We start from the raw sequence: 8,761 nt of genomic DNA, 5'->3' as shown, positions 1-8,761 counted from the left end.
GGGCTTGCTGATGAAGGCTTGGTTCTCTTGGGCCTGGCTCTGGGCTTCAGTCCAACTTGGGTTGGTTCCATGAATCTCATGATGGGGCCTGTGAGGACAAGGGGTACGACGTCAAGCACACGTCAAGCCCCTGTTTGAATCACATGGTGAAACATCCCGCTGGCCAAATCAACGCACGTGGCTGAGCCCAAAGTCCGGGGCAGGAAACGCACTCAGCCTGCTATGACATCACGGTAAGGGCGGAGGTATAATTCTACTCCAGGGGCGTGAAGGCACAGGGGCCTTTCCCTGGACCAGGCAGCAGGGTTCGGGTGGCCGTGGGTGGCTTAGACCAACCTCGACTCACGAAGTCTTACGGTGTAGTGGTTAAGAACGTGACTTTTTGGAGAAGGACTTTTAGGATCAAACCCCAGCCTCTCCACCCACTAGCTCTTTGACCTGGGGCAATCAGTTTCATGTCTAGATTCCTCATCTGCAAAAGGAGGGGAATAATAGCACCTGCCTCATAGGGTTGTTGTGAAGACTACGGTGCTTCTAATTCTCACCCGAGGATATTTTTTCCATTGATTTTCTTTTTCTGCTGCAAAAAGCTTTATTGTTGTATTTGGTCCAATGCATGGGAGAGGGCTCCAGGGTGGTTAAAAGAATGGCTAGTAGTTTTGGGAAGAGGCTCAGGTAAAAGCCAGACACCAGGGGAAGCAGAGGGGCCCCCAAAGGCCTCTGGGCTCCACAGGCTCCTCGTGGTGCTTGAGGGTGAGCCTTTCGAAGAGACACTCGCCCGGCCCAGCCTGGGGGCCGGCAGCCTGCGGAGGTGAGTCCGGTGGTCGCCCATCTTCGTGATGAGTTTCACCTCCTCACCCCGGAAGTGGTTCTCCAGGAAGTCCCGGAGCTGAGGGGCTGCGCGGGGGGAACCCGGGGCCTGCAGCTCCACCGGGGCCTGGCTCCGGCTCCTCTCCGAGGCCAGGCGGCTGCCATGGCCCTGAGCGGTGCCCCCTCACCTGGGCGGCTGCTGCGCGGCCTGGAGGACAGTGCGGCCGCCTCCCCGGTTTCAACTCTAAGATGCTCAGCCCCTCGCGCTTCTCCGCCAACTCGGGGAGGAAGCGGCCCACGCCTCGAGAGCCTCATCGTCAGGGTGGAAACAGAAGCCCAGAGAGGCAGGGGCGGAGGCCGCAGAGGCAGCTGGCCAGGCGATGGGCCGCAGCCTCCCCCTCGGTGGAATCATGCTGACGCATTTGGGAGCTCACGGTTGTTCGGCAATAAAGAGTGAAGGTAGGAAAAAACCCGGCGTGTTGGCTGGTCCCGGAGGGGGTTCGGCAGGTGGTGACGATAAGGGGCAGGAGAGAGGCCGGAGGCTGGAAGAAGGGGCGTCCCGGGTCTGTTCTGGTCAAACACCGTTGAAGCAAGAGGCAGGTCTGGGACCGCCGAGGGCATTCTCCATTGATTAAAAAAAAATAAATCTATTTTTATTGATTTCAGAGAAGAAGGGAGAGGGAGAGAGAGATAGAAACATCAATGATGAGAGAGAATTATTGATCGGCTGCCTCCTGCACGCCCCACACTGGGGATTGAGTCCATAACCTGGGCATGTGCTCTGACCAAGAACCGAACAGCGACCTCCTGGTTCATAGGTAGATGCTCGATCACTGAGCCACACCAGCCGGTCTCCATTGATTTTTTTTTTTTAGAGAGAATGGAAGGGAGGGGCAGAGACACAGAGAAAGAAACATCGATCTGAGAGAGATTGGGTTGCCTCCTGCATGTGCCCCGACCTGGGGCTGGGGATCGAGCCTGCAACCAAGGTACATGTCCTTGACTGGAATCGAACCCATGACCCTTCAGTCCATGGGCCGACGCTCTAACCGCTGAGCAAAACCAGCTAGGGCAACTACAGTGCTTCTAAAAATGCCCAGCACACAGTAGGGCTTCATGAGTGTTAGCTCTGACCCTCTGGGGCCCGAGGAGAGGAGGTCTTGCTGCTCTTTCTCCCCCAGCAGCTGTAACAGGTGAGTCTGGCCACAAAGGAGAGGGAGGGGCTCTGTGACCTCCTCGTGTTACCTCTCGGGTCAGCGAGGGCTCCCATCTCACTCTGCGTGTCCTTCTCATCCCTCCCAGACAGCTCACCAGCCGATGCACCACAATTGCCTTTTCATTAGCAGCCGCAGAATTCACATGCAGTAGCTCTCGACCACTGAGGTCTGCAGTTGGCGGTGGCTTGCACACTGAACCATGAAGCCGAACCATCTACTGTTGTTAGGCTGGAATCAGCCACTTGAATGAAAAAAAAAAAAAAAAAAACAACACACACAAAAAAAACCAAACCCCCAAAACCCCCCACAACAAACCCACGGTGTCACGTCACCGCCTCCCCGGCCAAGCACGAGGGAAAAAGAACGTCTCACCAGATGTTCCACGTGCTGGGGCTCCAGAGTTCTCAGGGGTTCCAAGTGCGCTCATTCCAGAGAATTCTCAATCAAAGCACAACCCCGGGCAGACACATTTTCACACCAGCATGCCCACAGCATGTGTGGAAAAGAGCGGGGGGAGCCGTGTAGATCTAAGTCGGACTAATTAGCTGTCAGCTGCATCGCATCTGGAGATCAAATATAAACTGTTGGCATCAAACACTGTTCCGGTCCCTGTCATTTCCGTTCTCCTGGTACCACGCCATCCTTTGTAGCAGGGCCCCGATACGTTTCTCCACGCTGACAAAAAAATCCAAAAAAAAACAAAAAACAAATAAAAAAACCCAGCAGCCTGCCAGGCATGGGACCCCGCCATCTGCTGTTGGCGACTGTAGCGCCCTGGTATTTTGGGCCAGGTGGCGAGAGAGACCCCGGCCTTTGCTGGGATGAGTCGATGGAAGTGGGCGATTGCCCTTGGCTGTGTTGGAATGCAAATGTTTGCACGGGTGCCCATCACCAGGGCCCATCACCATTGCTACTGTTCGGTGTGTGCAAAGGTCACAAGGTCCAGCGTGTAAAACCGGCTCACGGAGGCCCGTCTCCTGAATTCCATCGGGAGAAGTGGTTCATCACTAGCGGGTCAAAGGGCTGAGGTGTGGGTTTTGCCTTTTAGGAGAAGCACGAGCATCTGGCAATGGGAGAGTGGCCAGAGCCAGCCGCGGTTTTATTCCATGTAGATATTTAAAGTTTTCTTTCTTCGCCTGGTGGAAAAGAATCTGTTTCTGGTTTCAGCTGATTTAAATTTTTTTGCCATGCTATTGTGAAGAACGTGTCCCCTCATTTCTTTAAAGGAGCTTGGAATATGGTTATAGAATTCCAAGTATACAAATGACAAGCTGGCTTTATGAATTTGATTCTTCTCCATGACACAAGACGTGTAATTTTTAGTGCACCTTAGAAACAAAAGGAAGTTGCCCAGCCGGCGTGGCTCAGTGGTTGAACATTGACCTATGAACCAGGGGGTCATGGTTGGATTCCCCGTCAGGACACATGCCCGGGTTGCAGGCTCCATCCCCAGTGTGGGGTGTGCAGCCAATCAATGATTCTCTCTCATCATTGATCTTTCTATCTCTCCCTCTCCTTTCCTCTCTGAAATAAAATAAAAAAATATATTAAAACAATAAAAATAAAAATAAAAGAAAGCTGGCATAAGGTACTACTAAGAACTACCCACTAGGTGGCAGTATACCTTTAGTTTTTTAACCTACAGTGTAGTAGTTTTCAAAGCGTGGTCCCCAAACCAGCATCACTGCCTGGGAATTTGTTAGAAATGTGAATCCTCTGGCTCCACCCTGGACCCACTGAGTCAGGGTCTCTGGGGGTGGGGCCCAGGAACCTGTGCTTTGACAAGTCTTCTGGGAAACCCTGTTGCACTCTCAAGCTTGAGAGCCGCTGATAAAGTCGAGCGGGAGGTCTTTCTGCAATCTGAAAATGCCAGCGTTCCCGGCGACAGGGTGTGGTCGGCTTTAGGCACAAGTGTTGTGACTGAGACACCAAAAGACACCCATGTCTCAGGTGTCTTTGATGCTGGACTTTCCCCAGTGTCTAAAATGCCCCCCATTGGTCCTGTCTTAGGGCCAATGAATGAAAAGGCCCGGCCAGGAAGTGAGGATGTGAGCCTCCAGATCCAATATAGTCACCATTACACCTCACTGACACCTAAGAACTATTTAGATTCTTGGGCCAAATTGGCCCATCACCTGTCTTTGTAAATAAAGTTTTATTGGAACACAGCCACGCTCAGTGACATATTACCTATGGCTGCTTTCAGGCTACAAAGGCAGAGGTAAAAGAGTGTGTGGTCTAAAAGATTTAGGTTTATTTATTTTATTTTATTTTTAAATGGGATCAGACTTGGAGGCAAAAGATCCAGGTTTGAGACCTAGTTCTGCCTCATTTATTTACTTACTTATTAAATTTTTTATTTTATTTATTTATTTTTAATCCTCACCCAGGGATATTTTCCATTGATTTTTAGAGAAAGTGAGAGAGAGAGGGAAAGAGAGAGAAATATTGATGTGAGAGAAATACATCGATTGGTTGCCTCCTGAAAATGAGGTACATGCCCTTGACTGGAATCGAACCCAGGATCCTTCAGTCCACCCTATCCACTGAGCCAAACCAGCTAGGGCCTAAAAGATTTAGGTTTAGGCAAAGAGTTACCTAGCATGGCCTTGAGGGACTGGGCCACCAGCCCCAGGGCAGTCGAGGGTCCAAGGTGGGAAACCTTGTGTAGGGCTCTGGCCAGGGGTGTGGGGGGGGGAGGAGGGGGAAGGAGCAGCCCGGGGGGTGTAAGAGGCCTGTGTGAGGCACCCGGGGGCACGGAGATGCTCTGGACCGTTAACCGATACGCGAATGCCCAGAAACCCAAAGGCCAACTAGCCACCCTACTAAGTAGAATCACCTTTACGCATAGAGGTTATTGACTCATCGGCAGCTAAAAACTGTTGATCCGTCTGTAATCCACTAAGATGACTCTTGTTGGGACGTTTCGTCCACTTACTTTCAAAGGACTTGAGGTGAGGGTGCGGATTTAAAGTGCAGTGAAAAGTAAGACGTTTGCTGATACAACAGAATGGACCACGCTCCACAGACCTCATTCTATTTATTTCTCTCCTTGATCCCAGCTACTGTATTGGAATTTCCTGAGCCACAGTTTCCATGCCTTTTAAGCCCATTTTGTCCTGGGCAACTTTCATACGTTGCATCTGTTGGATTTCCAAACAGCTCTGACAAGCGCACCTCACCCCTCCCAACTCTCAAGGGAGGACAAGCTCAGAGAAGGTGGGTAACTCTTAGGTCAAACAGTTGAACCCTGGATTTGAACCCTCTACCCTAAGCCTGGCATCGTCAAAGCTGGGCCCACGACTCCATGTCCCCTCCATCTTTAATGTCTTTGTAATTCCACTATTCTTGGTATTCTTTCTTTTTTTAAAAAATGTATTCTTGGGATTCTTTTTATACTCTGGCAGCTAGGCCTTGCAGTCTTATTTAAGTTGTTATATTATTATCCTTCCTAGTAGGACCCTCATTAATTAATCATATAGAAATGGTTCCCTGTTTAGTCCATTAAGTTAAATCAAGGTCTTGAGCGAGAGGAGCCAGCAGCTGTGACTGAGGCGTGGCGGTCCCCAGCTGTGGGACAGACACAGGGCCGAGGATCAAAGGCAAGCGGCCGGCATTCAGAACAGATGTACCTGTGACTTGCCATCGTCTGGCAACGGGAAGGAAATCAGACACAGACAAGCTCCGTGGCCAGGACACCTTGTTAGCCTCTGTTCTCCGTCTTCACTGGGAGCGCTGGCCGGGGCGCGAACCAGTCACCCAGCCCGGGAGCGGGTCCTGGGGGCAGCCTGAGGCTGACCTGGGCAGCGGGAGAAGCCCTTTGTGGTGAGCACAGAATGGTACAAGGACATCTGGAAGTGAACGTGTCAGGGAGCACGTCGCTCTTTGTTCGTCGGTGTTTTGTCTGTTGTCTCGGGAGGTGTGGACGGGCCTGCCGATCAGAAATAATCACCGGGTGTGGGTGCTCCCGGAGAAGTGCGTCCCCGAGGGTCTGGGGATGCGCTCCCCTCGCTTTCTGCACGCGGTGCTGAGAGCGGAGGAGGGTCGTTGCTTATGGGGCGTAGGTTTTGGTGATTGACTTTCCACGGCCTGAAACCCTCCCCCTTCCTTTCCAGTCCGGCCACGTTGTTGGAGAACAAAGGTGGGCGACACGGCCCGTAGGACCATGTTGCCTGGAGGAGAGGCACATTCTGATGATCGGGTCCCCGTTCCCCAAGGAATTACTTACTTGTTGATTTGACGTCGTGGAAGGCTCTGGAGAACTTGTCTCTGGCAGGTGACCTCCAGCCCGTAGGGTAAAGGGGACAGGGGAGCTGCTGGCGTGAGGGGCTGTGCCTGCAGTGGTGGTCTACTGGGTGGGCAGGTCCGTGGGACGGCGCGAGGCACAGAGCAGCAAACAGGGGTGCAGTTTTAACAGAGGATGAACTCACAGTGGGTCGGGAGCTCACAACACTTAAAAAGGATGGAGAGGCCCTAACCAGTTTGGCTCAGTGGATAGAGCGTCGGCCTGCGGACTGAAGGGTCCCAGGTTCGATTCCGGTCAAGGGCACATGCCTTGGTTGCGGGCACATCTCCAGTAGGGGGTGTGCAGGAGGCAGCTGATCGATGTTTCTCTCTCATCGATGTTTCTAACTCTCTATCCCTCTCCCTTCCTCTCTGTAAAAAAATCAATAAAATATATTAAAAAAAAAAAGAGGATATAAGAAGGCGCCTGAAGGTCCAGTCACTTACATAGAGGAGACTTCCCACATAGGAGCTCATTTAAGCCGAGAGCCGAGTGGGTGGTGCAGTTATCCGTGCCCTTCGGACAAGGGAGCAAAGATCCAGAGGTTTGCAGGGCTGGCGCCCGCCCCCTATCACCCCCGTCCCTGCCCCCTCGCTCTACTGTGAGCCACAGGCTGGGGCCGGCACCTGGATTTGCTGGCTGTGAAAGCCCAAGCTCAGCCACCACGCCTCACGTCTTCTCAACGTTGCCTGTGCCCCGAGGCTCCCCACGACCCCCCGCCTCCCCTGCCAGGCCCAGGCTCGGCCTTCCTGCTCCGCCACGGGCCGCTTCTGCCTGCCAGAGCTTGGGTACCACAGGGCACTAGCCTTCCACTGGGCAGGACTTTGCCAGCCTGGGTGGGCCCTGCTTGGGAGAACGTGGACTTGCTGCGTCTTGTGTGCCTGACACCCCTTTGGCCCTGTTCTGGATGCTTCTGGACACGCAGAGAGAGCGCCAGGGGGCTCGGGGGCTCGGACTGAAGCCGCGGCCCTCACATCCCTGCCGCCTGCCAGAGCTGTCTCCAAACGCCTGTCGGGCGTGAGGGCGAGGACTTCGGCATCAGGCTGCCCAGAGGAGCGTAGAGGATAATTGCTTTGGAAAGAGACAAGCTGCAAATAACCCGGAATGACCAGCGCCGCGCCCGCCGGCCTCGCTCTGGATTTGGTGAAACGTCTCAAGACATTTTCCCAAAGCCCTGGATTTGGCCAAACCTGACGGTCCTTTGCCAAATGCTCTCTTTGCCTTAATTTTTAAAGTTGAGGGCATGTCAAAGGCAGTCTCTCCTGCTGTTTCAGGTTCATGGACTCTCGACACACCCCGAGGCGGTCTTATGAATGGTTTACAGAGCAGATGTTGGGACTCAGAGGCCAAAGCAAGACACTTTGTCCATCCCATAAGCATGTCCCCTACACAGAGAGAAATGCCTATTCCTCCATAATACAGAGTCCTCCAGAAATACACGTTCCTCCACGCAGAGAGAACGTTCTGGAAACAGTGCCTGAGGTTTGGGATCCCTGATGGAGGTGGGAGGTACCCCCCGCTTGGTCTCTCCTGGGACACCTTAGTGACATGTAAGATCCTCACTGGAGCCCCAAAGCCTCCCCTTTGCTCCTTTTTTAAAAAAAAAAAACATTTTTATTGATTTTACAGAGAGGAAGGGAGAGGTATAGAGGATCAGAAACATCAAAGAGACAGAAACATTGATCAGCTGCCTCTTGCACGCCCCCTACCGGGGATCGAGCCAGCAACCAAGGTACATGCCTTTGACCAGATTCAGTCCTCGGACCAACGCTCCATCCACTGAGAAAACCGGTTAGGGCTCCCCTTAGAATTGCTCCAGAACCCGCCCCACAGCTTCCCGGGGCTTCGGTGCCACACGGGCCAGCGTCTCTCTCCCTCCCAGCTCTTCCCAACGCCTTTGGCCCCAGCCTTTGGAGGGTCTTGTGCGTGGCTTCCATGGAGCGGGTCCCAAAGCCCCCAGCTCTGCAATCAGGCCCAGGGATCCAGGTCTGCCCAGGGCACAGGAATAGAATCCTGAAGCCGTTGTCCTCCGTGTCTGCCCCTCGGGACCCGCTGGGCTCTCCGCTGGGCTCAGAGTCTGCGGCGGAGAGCAGACGGTGCGTGGCTGGGCCGCTGCGCTCACCGCAATGGCTCAGGGCAGAACTTGGGATCAATACTGCAGGGTGTGCTCCTTAACAGCAACCCAGGGCTCGACGACGAAAAGCCGCCTTCCGAACACACACAGCCTCTTTCTTTTGGCCTCGTTTTGGAAAAATCTGCAACAATGCCTTCTGAGTGAATCCCACTGGGGCTCTGGTGACAAACCACCCAGCCGTGTCTGGCGGTTCACAGTGTCACCAGAGCCTGGGATGGAATTATAGCCGTTACTCTGTGCTGCTGCCGCCTCCTCCTCTCTCTCCCCGCCCCCCCCCCCGCCCCCTCCCCGCCGCGGGAGGAGCTGGAACCAAAC

Source organism: Eptesicus fuscus, chromosome 9 (assembly GCF_027574615.1).
Source record: "Eptesicus fuscus isolate TK198812 chromosome 9, DD_ASM_mEF_20220401, whole genome shotgun sequence".
NCBI lineage: Eukaryota > Metazoa > Chordata > Mammalia > Chiroptera > Vespertilionidae > Eptesicus > Eptesicus fuscus.
This window is presented reverse-complemented; position numbering follows the sequence as displayed.